Here is a 15,286-nt window from a genome sequence, read left to right on the forward strand (position 1 = left end):
TTGTGCAGGATGCACTCCTGATGAACATGGACAATGCATATATAAACATCTCGCAACTTCCTAACCAACTCAAAGATAATTAATCGATGATCACTAGAACAATCATCAACCCTACCAGGAATATTCTTACCAACAGTAATACCAATATTCGTTCAACCAAATAATCTCCTTCCGTCTACCATTCCAGCATATGTCGGTAACTCACCAAAAACATTAAAAATGTCTAACCCATACTGCGCAACAAAGCCTTCAACTAATTCATAACTATCATCTATGATTCCACTATGCCAAAGAAGCGACTTAGCATTTACATCAGCATCTAGCACTATAGGACAGTTACCAACAAGACTAAGAATTCTATCCCTTTTCTAAATGTTCCTCTGGGATTTCTATATTGAAAATACGAACTAAGAACACAGAAATCAAGACAATCAACAAGTTTATCAGCGAAAAAATGAATATCAGAAACTTGCCTTAAAAAGACACATTCCAATGTACTCCTACAAACAACTGCGAAGATACTGTTACTACCAGTATAAAATTTTTGCCAACCAATAAAACCTGGCAGATCGCCATGTACCAAATATAGATGTTGCAGAATTATATCGAGGGACGTCTTTTTAACAAAATTTCGCCTAAATCGATCCGAGCAATGGACGGCAAACAGCTCTCGCATTCCGGAAGGCGCAAAATAATTCTGTCATAGGTCTACGATTGAAATTACGTACAGCCCTGCGACGATCTCTCAGTGCACTTCTACAGTCTTCGTCCCACAGTGGAACAGCAGGCAGCCTTGGCTTCCCATATATTAGATGGATATATCCTCTTGCACTATCGAGTATCTGTGTAAACTTGGCAAGTTGGTAGATCTCAATACCACTCTTGCCGTTTGGCTAAAAGAAACATTGTACCCGATCCAGTCTGCTTTTCCAACCACCAATCTGCGAGGCTGACCCTGAGACAAATCACTATTACCGACCGAGATAACAACCAGTCAGTGATCGCTTCCAAAAACGTTTTTGGAAACGCGCCAGGTAAGACGTGGAAGTAGGGATGCTGAATACGACGAAATACCGATGAACGAAAATGTACCTGTTGAAGATGACATAAACGTGTACGACCAATCGTTCAATACGCAGAGATTTAAGTTCTACCTAAGTCTATAAATTACTACAGTGCCTCGTGAAGAACATAATGATGAGCCCCTGAATAGAGATGAGCGTTTGGGAGGGCCCAACCACCATTATTAGGCAGAGTAAAGTAATCTATGAAAACAGATCGGTCAGATCATTCTCACAGACATCGGAATTTGGGAGAGGTACAAGTTACAGATATTTATTTTAAATGGCGCCAATATATATTTCACGAGAGGCGAAGATGTTTGTATCCAGCGGAATCCGCGTGGCCAATAAGACTTAATTTAGGAAAACAGTCAACCTTCTCAACCTTTACTCTCAGTTGGATGGCCACATGTCTCGCAGATGTATACGCGAAAAGACACTTCACCCTGGGGCCGGAGGCGAATTTCCTGCAGACACAGTATTAAAGGATTTTCTTCCTTTAGAGGAATTTAGAGGAGTACGGAGACCGCAAACATTCCACTGGAAAATATTTGCACACATAAAAAATATTTGTTCTTGTTATAAACTCTGATTGCAGATTACTTATGAAATACAATACGGTTTTTCTTTTTGAATTTAAAAACCTTTAAGAAGTGCTTTGCTTCTACGGGCACTTCATCCGCCACCATATACTCGTACAGACCTCGGTTGGTGGAGGGGATTTGGAAGTCTGAGAGGACGGATATCTCTAAATTAAAATTCAAATATATCTAACATTTCTTTATTTTTTTCAACTTATCTTACACTATTTTGTTCAGAATTAAATTCTCTACAAGTTGTGTTTAAAAGTTTTGGGTGTTTATTACCCATTTAACAAAGTTGTTGTACGTCAAACATAAAAAACAGGGTTCTTTTACCCCAATGTACTGCTTTTCATGCCACATTTCTCAAAAACTACTATAGCTACGGTTCTGGGACCTATTATATTCGATTTTTCAAATCAAAAACCATAAGAATTCACTAATTTTGTTTCTTATTAAGTTCCTAAGAATAAGAGTACGACCTCATTTCACCGTGGTAGCTGAAATCCGAGCGAAATCTTTTCACTAGCTGTAACTTGCAAACGAAGTATTTTAGGACATATATGTTTATATGAACTTTCTCCATCATTTTCACAGGAGAATAGGTTATGAAAGTCCCGGGAGAACTTCGTGGTACAACCTGTACGTATATACTACATTTTACTGTTATTCTGTAAACAATGTTAGAAAGGAGTATATCTTAATATAAAACGAGTATTTTATAATGTTTCGCCAAGCACTGTTTATTTATTAATTAATATTTGTTATTAGTTCTCGTTTTAATTTATTCTTTAACTAGCTGCAGGGCATGCCTACGGCACGCTTCCGCAGCTAGGCCTCTGGGCGGGTTGCCCTGGTGGACGGCGTCTAGGAATGGGATTATTAGGCCCAAAGCTGATTACCTCGAGCACAAATATTTTTTTTTTAATGATGAAAATTTCTATAACGAAAGTTAAATTACAAATTTAACTCTAGAAATTGATACTAACGAATCGGGATTTTCAGCTAGAGATCGGTATATTCTGGTGCCTGCTTTTTCGTTATAGTTTATTATTTTATGAAGAAAAACAGTCACATAAATAAATAACAAATATGTAAAACATATTTGAAAACATCAAATCTTTAATTTGAAGCCGACTTTCTCATAATCTTACGATCGTATCAACCATCACCATCAAACCTTGTTATCAAATCCATTCTGAGATACCATCCTAAAATTATTTTTTATATTTTAGTGCGTTTAATTTAAGAGTAATTTTTTTTACACATTTTTTATTTTCTACTTTTTAGTGCGTTTAATTAATATAAGTGGTTTTTAAAAAGTCTTTTTCATATATTTTTTTTATTTTCTTAAGTTTATACTTTACAGCTACCCTAGCGCACAGGTTTGAGCGTATTTACCGAAAGATTGGATCGGTAAGTTTTACGGTGGGCAAGTGCAATCAAAACATAGATTTAATTTCCGGATAACCAAGATCCAGTCGATCAAGAGTGAACCCGATGCGTTAAACAGTTAGCGCTCGACCTGCTGATACATACGCCGTTTGAATCGTGAAAATCGGACGAGCGGTTGCAAAGATATTACGGTGGCACCCCATCGCACACCCTCCCCAATTTCCGAACTGCGCCCCGAGGGCACTTGAAAATATTATCCGACGGGTACCACTGGGAGCGGTTGAAATATTGCTGAGGGGATCCAAAAAATTTTCAGAGCGCTAGGGCCGACCGTTTTCGAGATATTTGCAATTTCGTCCGAAAATTCGGATCCGGTTAAAAAGTATTAAATTTTCCCAAAACTTCGATACATATATCGATATATATTTTGCATATTTATATATATATGCTGATATTTAAAGAATAATGAAATGGTACAATTTTTTCTTCCGAGAATTTTTTATGTGGATCTTAACATTTTTTTAAGTGTATTCTAGTATTCTTCTAACAAGAGATAACTTAAAAATATGTCCACCTATACAATTTTTAAGCATTGTTCATTTAAAAAAGCCATGGAATGTTAATGGATAAATTACAGTTTAATGAAGTTATCGAAAGTGTTTATTACATAGCCTCATTAAAAAATAATATAGTTAAAAAAGTGTTTACATGACATCTATCATCAATACTCTTATGTCATTCCTAATTTATTTACAGTAAAAGTATTTATTATGCAATATGTTATGTTTATAAATATGGTATGTTAATTTGTTAATTGTATTAAAATTATATTATCCATTGTTTGTTTAATTTAACATGTAACAACACTATTTTTTTAAAGCCATTTTGATATACAATCTCCACTTTCATTTTTGATTTAATAATACAAGTAGATTCTGTAATAACAATGCATTACACAATAAAATTTCAATTCCTATTCTAATTTACCATTCACTGTAAATAATATTATACAGAAAAAGTGAGAATATTTTAACAGTTCACTCAGGGTACTTGGCTACATATGTAAGGATTGGGAAATTGAAATCAGTAGAAACTGCATAAAATTTGTTAAAAAACCAAGCAGTCAATCCCCCACTAAAGTCTGAGTACCAAGAAAGTATCTATGGCTAAGTTGAAGATACTTAAAAGGCACAGATTAACATGGTTTCAGGGTACAAAAAATAGCTTGGTAAAGGAGAAACTGGGAGAGTGGTAAAAAGACTGTTAGAATGGAAGATAGCGGTTTGAGATCAAGGAATAAATCAAAAAAATTGTGAATAAATAAAGGTAATTAAGATATATGCAACAGGTGAGACGTGGAGAGGGTGACAGAAGACAGTAAAGTGTTGAGCTATGATTCAATAACTGATACCTGAACTTGGAAAAAGGCCAAAGAATAGAAAGAAAGAAAAAATTAAATGATATAAAAAAAGCAGTAATCTTAACTGACAAAAGCATAATTCTATGATTAACAAACAAATAAACTGTAATTTTTTGTTAGATGAAATAGACCAACCAATGTTTAATAAAGCATTATAATTTATAACATTACTTGGGTGGAAAATTACAATTTTTTATCAGTTAACAAAATATGAGAATCTTTTTAAAACATAACTAGCTTTCCTAAGTACAAAATGTACTTCTGTTACATCTTTTTAGAACTACTTTCAATAATGTTAAATTATGTAACAATAAATAATGAACTACTGGAAATACATTTCCACATATGTCGTGTGACATATTCTTTTTTCTTTCAGCTTAAACTTAAATAAAAACATGATTCGTTTTTTAAAAATATACCCTCCAAGAAAGAATGAAAATGTCACATTTTACTTGGAAAATCAAAGTGTTTCTGAAACACAATTAAAATTTTGAAAGTTTTACAAAACTAGAAAATCACTTTCTGACACAGTCATCCATGCGATGGTTTAGAAATCTGATCAGACTGGATTGGCGAGAGATGACAAAAGATCAGGAAGACCAAGATCTTCCAGAACTACAGAAAATATTGAGTCTGTAAGGAACCGTGTTTCGAAGGATGCTATGTCAACACGAAAACGTTCCACTAACTTGGGCATTAATCAAACATCATTGTGCAGAATATTGCACAAGGATTTAAAAATGTTTCCTTACAAAATTCAATTAGCCCATAAAATGTACTCAAACAATTATGCATTATGCCTGGAATACTGCTTAGTTTATCAACACTGAGGATTCCTTTTTGCCTAATTTGTGGAGGATGAATGATGAAGCCCATTTTCATCTTAGTGGCTATGTCAACAAACAAGATGCTCGTTTTTGGGGCACTGTCAATCCCCAAGTTGCACATAAATGTCCTTTACAGCCACTAAAAGTTATCGTATAGTGTGCTCCTTCTCAACAAAGAATCATCAGACTGTATTTTTTTAAGAAAATGGTGTTTCAATGATAGTGAATAGCAATAGATATCACCAAACACTTGAGGAATTTTTCATTCCAGATCTTGGAGATGATGTCAAACAGGCCTGGTTCCAGCAAGATAGAGTCACACTAACACCAGCAGAGCCACAATGGAGTTTCTTAAGTCAAAATTTGGAAATCACATAATTTTGAGAAATCTAGACTTTTGTTGGCCGCTAAGGTTACCAGATTTGACTGCTCCCGATTTTTTTTTCTTTGGGGTTATTTGAAACAAAAGGTTTATGTAAATAAGCTACAAAATTTACAAGAGGTAAAAAACAATATTTGAGCTGAAATAGTGGCAAGAAACGTTGGTTTTAACTACATAAAATGTGTTAAAAAGAGCCTAGATATATAAAACTTAAAGAAAGAGGGGTTGCCCCAGAAGTACTTAGTGCTGAACAATATCTATCCATCCCAGAGGGGAATACTTGATAGTAAGGATATTTTTGCCTTCATAGTTATCCTAAGTTAAGTTTTCTTTCATAGTATTTTCATAATATTTCTATCATATGCCTCTCATATAGCCAAAGGATCTAATGCAGCCAATCTGAACTTACATCTCCCACTGCATGGAAATAGATAACACAAAAACAAAGAACTTCTGAAAAAAAATGGTGGCAGAAAATGAAATCTATACGAATGAAAAATCAGTTTGGATAAATCTCAAAACATTGAAGTATACTCAAAAACACAAAATGATTTTTATACAATTATTATCTGAAAATGAAATTATTGCACACTGCTCTTCACAAGAACCTGAAGAAGATGAAAACTCTGATGACAAAGCAAAAGAAAAAGAAAGTTGATTGAAAAAATAAAAATTGGACTTAAAAACAATTTCATAGAGCTACTTCATACCTGAAGCAACAAGAAAAAAAGAACTTTCCCTACAGAACTATTAACAACATAACAACTTTAAGATCCAGCAGCCAGAAAACATGACTCAAACGAAGACCAGTGATCGATTATTTTTCCAAACAATAAGACTTTACCAGTACTGTGGAACTTTTAAATTTCTGTTTTACATTATAGTTTAAATTTAGTTCTTTATTGTAGTAATGCATTTATAATAAGATATCAATGGATGATATTTATATGTTCAGATACTCTTTCTACAAATAAATTTTCACATTTTTACCTTTATAAATCATTTTCCTCATTACTCAATCTAACGAGCAGAAACATACTGTATAGTAAACTTTACAGAACTCCTTTCATAGGTGGGGATTATAGTACACAACACAGAACTTATCAGGCTGTTGCAAAGCACTGAAAATTACATGACACAATGCCCAGATTATCTGAAACAGATGCTGGCCTGTTCCAAATCTGAACGGGAGTTCATTCAGATCAAGAAAAATGAGTATATAAAATCAATTAAGATGTTACATACACATGATGTTACATATATATATATCCAGAGCCACAAACATAATTGACATATACTAGGTTGCAAGTTCTGTAAAGGTGTATATAAAATAATGCTTCACATGGTATTACTATTGTGCGCTGATTATGTAGGATTTTTTTTTTGCTCATTTGAATTTATAAAATATAAAGAAATTCCAATTTGAATTGGTTACATGTTAACCAATTCAAATTATAATAATCCAGAGTTACCTGCAACAGTCAGTCTCCATATTTTTAAAATGGATAAACTATGTTAATAATATTGTTTGCTGAAGTAAATAAAGAACTATGTTTGCTTGAAGTAAATTATATTAAATTAACATAATTATATTACATGAAACTTAATATACTGTTATAAATATGTAGTATGTGATAAATCATATAATTGAATTATTTGATATTTACTTATAGATGATGTTTGTCATACAGAATGCAAATGAAGTATTACTCTAAAATGAATAAATCAAATTTTGATCTATCAGATGAAATGCAGAATTGTTATGATCCACTCCTGAATTAGCAACAAGGGTAAGATTTCTTTGTCTAATTAGCTACTGGGAGTCTAAAGGTTATTTGAAACTTCAGATAAGAAACAGATATAGAAAACAGTAAATATTTCTTCTGTTAATTACTAAATTCCTGTTGTATGCATTGAACAGTAAATTATTCATATTCAAACATTAACAGATAGATAACAAACCTTATGCACAGAATAGTTTATAAAACTTTTAATATTTAAAATATAAATACATATACATCTAAATTGTTGCCACATAAAAAAGATATTTCTGTTTATTTCTTTATGTGTTCTTTAAAGAAATAAACATATTTTTTTTGTCATTAGTGTTTTTTATTTTTACACATGAAACTTATTTTATATTAATCTTTAAATACTCTTCCATTGTTCACACACACTTTTATCAGTCACAAAGTGTTAGATATTCTCTTCAATGATGAAAGATCATAAAATCGTAAAAACAATCTCTGACAGCAGTTTTCAGCTTATCAACATTCCTTAGTCGCAAATGGGAGATTTTTCAGTGATTATGCCCAAAAGGGAATAGTAGCAAGTTAAGTCTGGATTTCTAAGGGGGTCACTGAATTTCAGAACCATAATAATCCACTAAAAATGTTCATTTAAAAAACATCTTTGTAATTCTGAGCAATTATCTGATCAACTTCAATTCTGTTCATACTTTAAAATGCCATAGCAGATATACTTAATATCAGTAAAATACAAGATCTAAGTGTCAAAAGCATGTTTAGACAACAAGTGACCCGTGCAAATCAAAGTCCACACTACATTATCAGTAGTTTGGTCAATTAGCTAATACTTTTGTGAGTAATCAAAACCTGTTCAAATGCTAATACGTTCTGTGGAAAGAGGTTAGAGTTAAGGTTAATACTTTTGTGGAGAGGCTAAATTACCAAGGTATAGCAATACTTAACACCAGCTTGTAAAATACTTGGTCAAATTTATGTTTAAACGTAAATACAGACACTACAAAGAGACATTAGATATTCTGTGTTATTAGTGATGAGTACGACAGATAATTACCTTACAAAGAGTGGCATTGGTCATCTTCAATGGATGGCTCCGAGCCTGACTCTGACACCTACTAAGGTTACTTTACATTTTATTATTCTCTCCACAAAAACTTTATGTCTAACCTCTCTCCATTGAACAGATTGGCATCTGAACATAGTACAAATGAAATTATTGTAAAAGTAGTTCTCAAGATGGGTGGAGTTAATACTGTTCAACATGAACTAACTTCAATACCAGATTATGAGAAAGTATTAAATCTCAACAAAAATTATAATAAACAAAAATTTGTAATAGAAAAGTAATGAATTAAGACGCCAGTTTCTCAACATAATAATAGTTTGAATTCCATATTTTGGATACCATGTTAATTCTAGTTAGATTTAAAACAAAGGTAATCCCAGACTAATCACAATTTACATGATTACACACAGACAATAGTTAATCAGGCATTTCTTGCAAGCATTAACTTACCAAATTAAAAACGTTAACAATAGACTTCACATAACCACGGTAAGAAATCAAAAAAGAGTTAATCAGTGATTAACAAAGGAACGTACGTAACAGTTAAATAAAAAACCAGAGGAACGGTAAACAACCTTCGGTACCACGCACATACATAACCATAAAACATAAACACCTAATCAGCACTTCACCACCGCAGAAGGCAATTGCCATATAAGCCGAAACATAAACATATGACAACACTTTCGAGTTCATAGGTAGATCATAGAAAGAGTTTGGAACGCTTTGGAATAGTGTTGGCCATATTTGTTTTTAAAAATGAATTGTTTGAAACCACATATTCTTATTACATTTTGTTATGTAAAGGTAATTTAAAATTGAGATAAAACCACAGATAATACATCTCATTTCCCTATAAAGAATTAATGTACTTAACAACTTACAATTACCTCAACCAATATATTTAGTTGTAGTGCCATACGAAGCGCTGTGTTCGCAATTCAACATTGTATATATGGGACATTGTGGATAGTTGGCGGTAAAAACTTGAAATAGTTAATTCCTTATTTGAAGCTGAATTCGAAAATTCAGTTGGATAATTGTTCTGTAAATTACTGTTTAATAGATAATGATGGATAATACCTTACACAACTCTCTTATAAACGTAAAACCAAGAATGGTTTTGTAGTGAAAACAACTTTTTAATATATAGTATATTGTATATAATTATAACAATATATAATACACAAATGTTTATATTTAATACCATGAAAATTAATAAATTTTAAATATTTATATAATTATGTTAAGAAGAGAACCAAAAATAACAGAAATTTTATAAAAGAAATTAATGCCTGTTAATCTAATGATTAATGATGTAGATCTTTTATGAATTTTGTAAGACAATTTTTTTAAATAAGTTTAGACAGTAAATGAGTACTTTTTGGTATTTGCACATGAAAAAAATCCTTTATATAATGGAGCTCTTAAAAGCAAATAAAATAGCATAGATAGCATTATATTACTGATTTTTAGAAAACATTATTATGTCTTAAGAGACATAATGTGAAATCTTACATCCTTTAGAGCGTTTTTTATTCTTCAGTGCATGACTGCAAACTGACTTCTGATCCTGCCTGCAAGACATTTTCCTTCCTTTTGTCATCACACACTATATTCATACACTCTTTCTTTTATTCTTAATCCATGTCTGAATCATTTTTCTTTTCAATTTGAGCAAAATCTGTTTGTTGTTAGTTTTTATTTACTATAATAAAATGTTACAGAATAGTCTAATTTCACATTCATGTGTATGGTAGCTTTTCATACAGTCATACATACAATTTTTGAGCATAATTTAATTCTAGGTGATTGATGAAGAATTTGAGACTTCTTTTAATTAAATCCTGTACAGTTCCACCATTAATAATATATATTTAAACAAGAGCTAAGTAACTGAGTAAAAAATGTATAATCGAACAGTAAATTTTGTACCCAGCAGAGTACAGCTTAACTGCAATCTTTAGATAGACAAGGGAAAAGATCATAACAAGGAGCTATAAAAGAATAAACAAGTTGTTTTTGTTTTCATCAGAATTTCCATTCTGTTATGTCCTTAAATTCCATTCAATTACTCAGACACATTACGATAGTCATAAACTGTTGACTAGCCTATAGTGTCTGTTAAGGAATAAAAGCTATGCCTCACAAAGCTTCTACAAAATAAGTAGAGCTAATAAGTAGCAATACTTCACAATCAACTATCTTATGCTGGTGTTCTACAGTCAATAATCCTCTTATTTCTTTACATGGTACATACAAAAAACAATGCTTCATAATTTGGGAGGTAATGGTATTTATTTTAATTAATGACTTTTCAGTAAATGTCGGTGATTGGTTTATTATCAGTGAGAATGTTGCAAAATAGACTGAAACCTTTGTCACAAAATTGGACTACTACCACAACAATATAAAACCCTGGAATAACCTTGACTTATATAATTTTTCAATTAAACCAGCAACAGAGAAATTTAGTTTCTGTGACAATACCCTACACACACAGTTTCTTTTTGGTTTTTTCTGCAAAATACAGTTTCGTGTATCATTGCTCGGAACAAAACTATGAAAAAAAAGACCTTTCAGATAACAAAAATATTAACAAAATAAAATTAAAAACCATGATGAAAACTATGATAATAACAAGATTAAAACTAAAATAATAAAAGAAACATAACCAATAGGATAAAATATACAATACAAATTGCAAAATAAAATAAAAATTTATGGTTGCTTAACATTAAATTTTATGAAGTATATTGATACTTCTTAGAAGTAACAATACCCAGGCTAGTATATTCTTATCATTGCCTAGGATGCGATGAATGCCCCTCGGTAATTGAAATTTACTATGTAAGGCCGCACAACATACGCAGTCCACAAAGATGTGGCACACAGTCAAGCAGCAGTTACATTGTACATACAGTGGTGCATTTTCTGCTGACATTAGGTACCTGTGAGTAGCTCTGGAATGTCCTAATTGCAATCGGCAGAGGACAACTTCCTCTCAACAAATTTTTCTGCATGAAGAGTCCCATAGCAACACCATACCTTTGATGTGTTGACATTTATTATCCACTGTAACAGTCATCTTGCCACCTTCTTTGAAGAGTATATTTAATAGAATTAATGAAATCCGTAGTAGTAACACAAGTGGTGAAAGACGGTTGATTACATACATCTTTAGCACCAGAACCTGCATGTTTGTTACCCAGGATTTCCAAATGGCTAGGGATCCAGCAAAAACTCATTTGTGTGTTGTAATCATTCAACTCGGTCATTGAATTATGAATTTCAGTGATGATAGAATATCTAGAATAGCTGTTTTCTCAGGTGAGAATGTGTGGTTGTTTTGTTCTTCTACAGCCTGGAGTGCATTACACAAATTGCTACAAATAAGAATGTGATAATGTTTTGACTTAATGACATTCAAAGTCATATTGGTGACATACAGTTCAGCATTGTAGACACTTGTAATACCAGGAAAACCAAACAAATAGGTTCTGTCATTCACAACAAAAGTGCATCTAATGGTATCATTCTCCTTTGACCTATCTGTGTATGCTACTGCATCTGGGTTTGTCTTGGATAGAAAATGGTAAAACATTTGCTGAAAGATGATAGGAGTTAATTTTTTATTATATATGGTGAGGTCATAATTAAAATTTATGGAATCGAGTCTCCAAGCAAGATATGAACAGGGATAGGTTGGGAAAATGGGTGTGTCAAAATTTAAAAGGTACATTTAACCGCCAGGTATGAACATTCATTGGTGCTGTATTACATAGATGGTTTTCATATTGTTAGAAATGAATGTCTGCAAGGACTGCTTTAAGAACCAGATGATTTGGTTGTCCTTCAAGACAGGTAGAGTAAGATGTTAGCAACTGATCCCATCTATTCCAAAGTGATGGCTCACCGTAATCAACCAGTATGCTTGCGACAGGGTGTGATCTAAACACAACTGTAACAAGACAAAGAAAAGAGTGGTGTACAGCATCCAGCATCTTAAGCACAGTATGACGCATTTAAGTGTAGGCAATACAACCATAATCCAGACGGGATCGAACAAAAGAATAATAAAAACATAAATATACATGATTGGTCAGCTCTCCACTTGGTGCTGCTAAAGACTCATAGCATATCTAGAATTTTTAAACATCTTGCTTTTAACTGTTTTGTTGTTTGACCCACATGAGACAACTGTTGAAAAATAACTTAAAAATTTAACTTCAGGAAAGAAAGCGATTGGCTCTCCATGTAAAAACACTTGTGGAGTGAAAGGGTTGTTTCATAGACTAGAAAAAATACACATTTTGTTTTTTCAGGAGAGAATGTGAAGCCAGTGACCTTGGACCAAGTTTCAAGGTGAGATATAGTATTCTGTAGTAGTCTCTCACCTGTGGCTGTTGAACGGGTTGTGATATATATAGCCAAATCATCAATAAATAGAGAACATGAAACAAGTGGTTGCACATATTTAGTAATCCTGTTGATGGTTATATTAAACAAGGTGGCGCTTAATATACTTTCCTTGAGGTACTCCATTCTTCAAGATAATGCTATTCAACACAGAATCTCCAACATGAACATGGAATGTACGGCCATTTAGGAAACCCCTAACAAAGCAAGTATGTTAACCATAACCCCCCATTTTTTAAGGATGTTTAGAATACCTTGTTGCCCTCCTGATGTCAAAGAAATAACAATGAGCTGCTGGCAGAGCAGAAAAGCATTTTTGATAGTTGTTTCTAGTGATACCAGATGATTAATTGAAGATCGTCTTTGGCAGAAGCCACATTGTTCTAGAGATATCAGAGTGTGTTTCTCTAAATACCAGGAAAGCCTTTGGTTCACCATTCCTCTCCATCACTTTACACAAAACACTCATCAAGGAGACATGTCGGTAGTCTGAGGAGCATTCTTTGTCTCTACAAGGTTTAGATACTTTTTTCTTTCTTTTTCCTGCTTAGCCTCCGGTAACTACCGTTTAGATAATACTTCAGAGGATGAATGAGGATGATATGTATGAGTGTAAATGAAGTGTAGTCTTGTACATTCTCAGTTCGACCAATCCTGAGATGTGTGGTTAATTGAAACTCAACCACCAAAGAACACCGGTATCCACGATCTAGCTTTCAAATCCATGTAAAAATAACTGGCTTTACTAGGACTTGAGCGCTAAGGTTTAGATACTAGTATGACAAAAGCTTCTGACCAGATGGATGGGAAGACTTGCATGGAGAAAAACCATTATACTAACGCAATAGGTGATGAAGTATTGAATTGGGAAGTTTTGAGAGCATAGTGAGATGAATGTTATCAGGTCCAGAGGAGGTGTCACATGAGTTTTTTAATGCATGCAAAAACTCATTGAATGTAAAGGGAGCTTTTTATTCATTGACTGAGTCACCAATTTTTAACGGTAATATTTCTATTCATATCTTATATCTCTGAAATTCATTAGTATATGATGAAGTTAAAGACACCAAACGAAAACAATCAGCCAGGTTAGTTGTAACTGCTGAAGGTGACGTAAGTTCTCCTTCATGAATAAGACCAAAGATAGACTATTTGTGGGATCTGCAAACTGCACGAAGTTTCCTCCACACAGTAGATATGGGAGTAGTGCATGAGATGGCATTTACGTAATCCTTCCATGACTCTCTCCTAGTGTTTATGAACACATGACGACATACACTCTAGCTCTACGATACAAGTTTAGATGTTCATTTGTAGGTCTGCAGTTAAATTTACACAGTCCTGCCATCATTTCCTAATCGTGTTTTGGCAATCATCATTCCACCAGGGAATGAAGATATGTCTTTGATTTCCAGATGTTTATGGAATGAATCTACTAGAATTCTTGAGTTCCAGTGAGGTAAAAGAGGTAAGTTGATATAGGGCATCAGCACTATTGTCACATTGTGATGAGAAGGCTTTATGGTAACTGTTTCAATTTTCTCTTTAATAATTCACCTCTGTGGTCTTTTGTTCACCACAGGATCGGCACCAAAAGCAATAATAATTGGTTTCTTGTCACTGCTGTGAATGTCATCACAGACAGACTAATTAAAATGAGGGAGTAAACTCAGTTTTCTCCATTATGCACAGTTAACTTCAGTAATTATAATAACGACACTCACTATTCTGGATTAATAAATGATTTATTTCTCTTTTATCAAAGTACAAACTATAAATACATTGCTGTATGTGAAACTAATACAACCTGCATTATAATCATTGATTGATGTGGAAAAATGAGATTAAATGTAAATTAAAAACTAATCATTTCTTAGAATTGAGCTTCAAGGAGATTCTTCAGACTTAATAATAACTCTGAAGATAACTAATGACAAGAGTAGAATAACTGAAGAAAGGGAATAAGTGGTTCATTCAATTCTTGCTAGTACATTTTATAAACAGAATATTTAATTTTGTATTTTGTATGTTTATTTTTTCAAATTTGGCAAATTTTTAAATTTCATACTCTTTAAAGTATTCTACGATATTGCTTTTATGTGATATGTATATAGTGTGAATGTTTTCTTTAATTTCCTTTTTTGCAAGAATGTCCTCTTTCTAGAGTGATCAGCAAAGGTTGATCATAACTTATTATTTGTAAGTGAAAGTATTCCCAGTTTGATTAATGTAATATTTGGTACAGTCAATGAAATTTAATTAGTATATTTCTATGTTGCTGTATCTGTTTTTTAAATAATGTGTAAGGTTTAATGTATTTTATGTTTTAAAGGCAACAATATAACCTTATATTCTCAAAGTTGTTAGTA

General features: G+C 32.7%; 1 protein-coding gene across 3 annotated transcripts in view; it reads right to left on the reverse strand.

Annotated features, from left to right (window-relative positions):
- HDAC6 (histone deacetylase 6) overlaps positions 1-9,281 on the reverse strand; it is a 173,811-nt gene extending 164,530 nt beyond the window's left edge. The window contains exon 1 of one of the 3 annotated variants that reach the window (XM_075365359.1): positions 8,949-9,276. The gene's annotated coding sequence lies outside the window, so the exon portion shown is untranslated. Of the gene's footprint in view, positions 1-8,948 lie in introns of all 3 variants that reach the window. The other 2 variants (XM_075365351.1, XM_075365368.1) reach the window with 2 other exon arrangements.
- Positions 9,282-15,286: the final 6,005 nt, after the last annotated feature.

Source organism: Lycorma delicatula, chromosome 1 (genome assembly GCF_047948215.1).
Source record: "Lycorma delicatula isolate Av1 chromosome 1, ASM4794821v1, whole genome shotgun sequence".
NCBI lineage: Eukaryota > Metazoa > Arthropoda > Insecta > Hemiptera > Fulgoridae > Lycorma > Lycorma delicatula.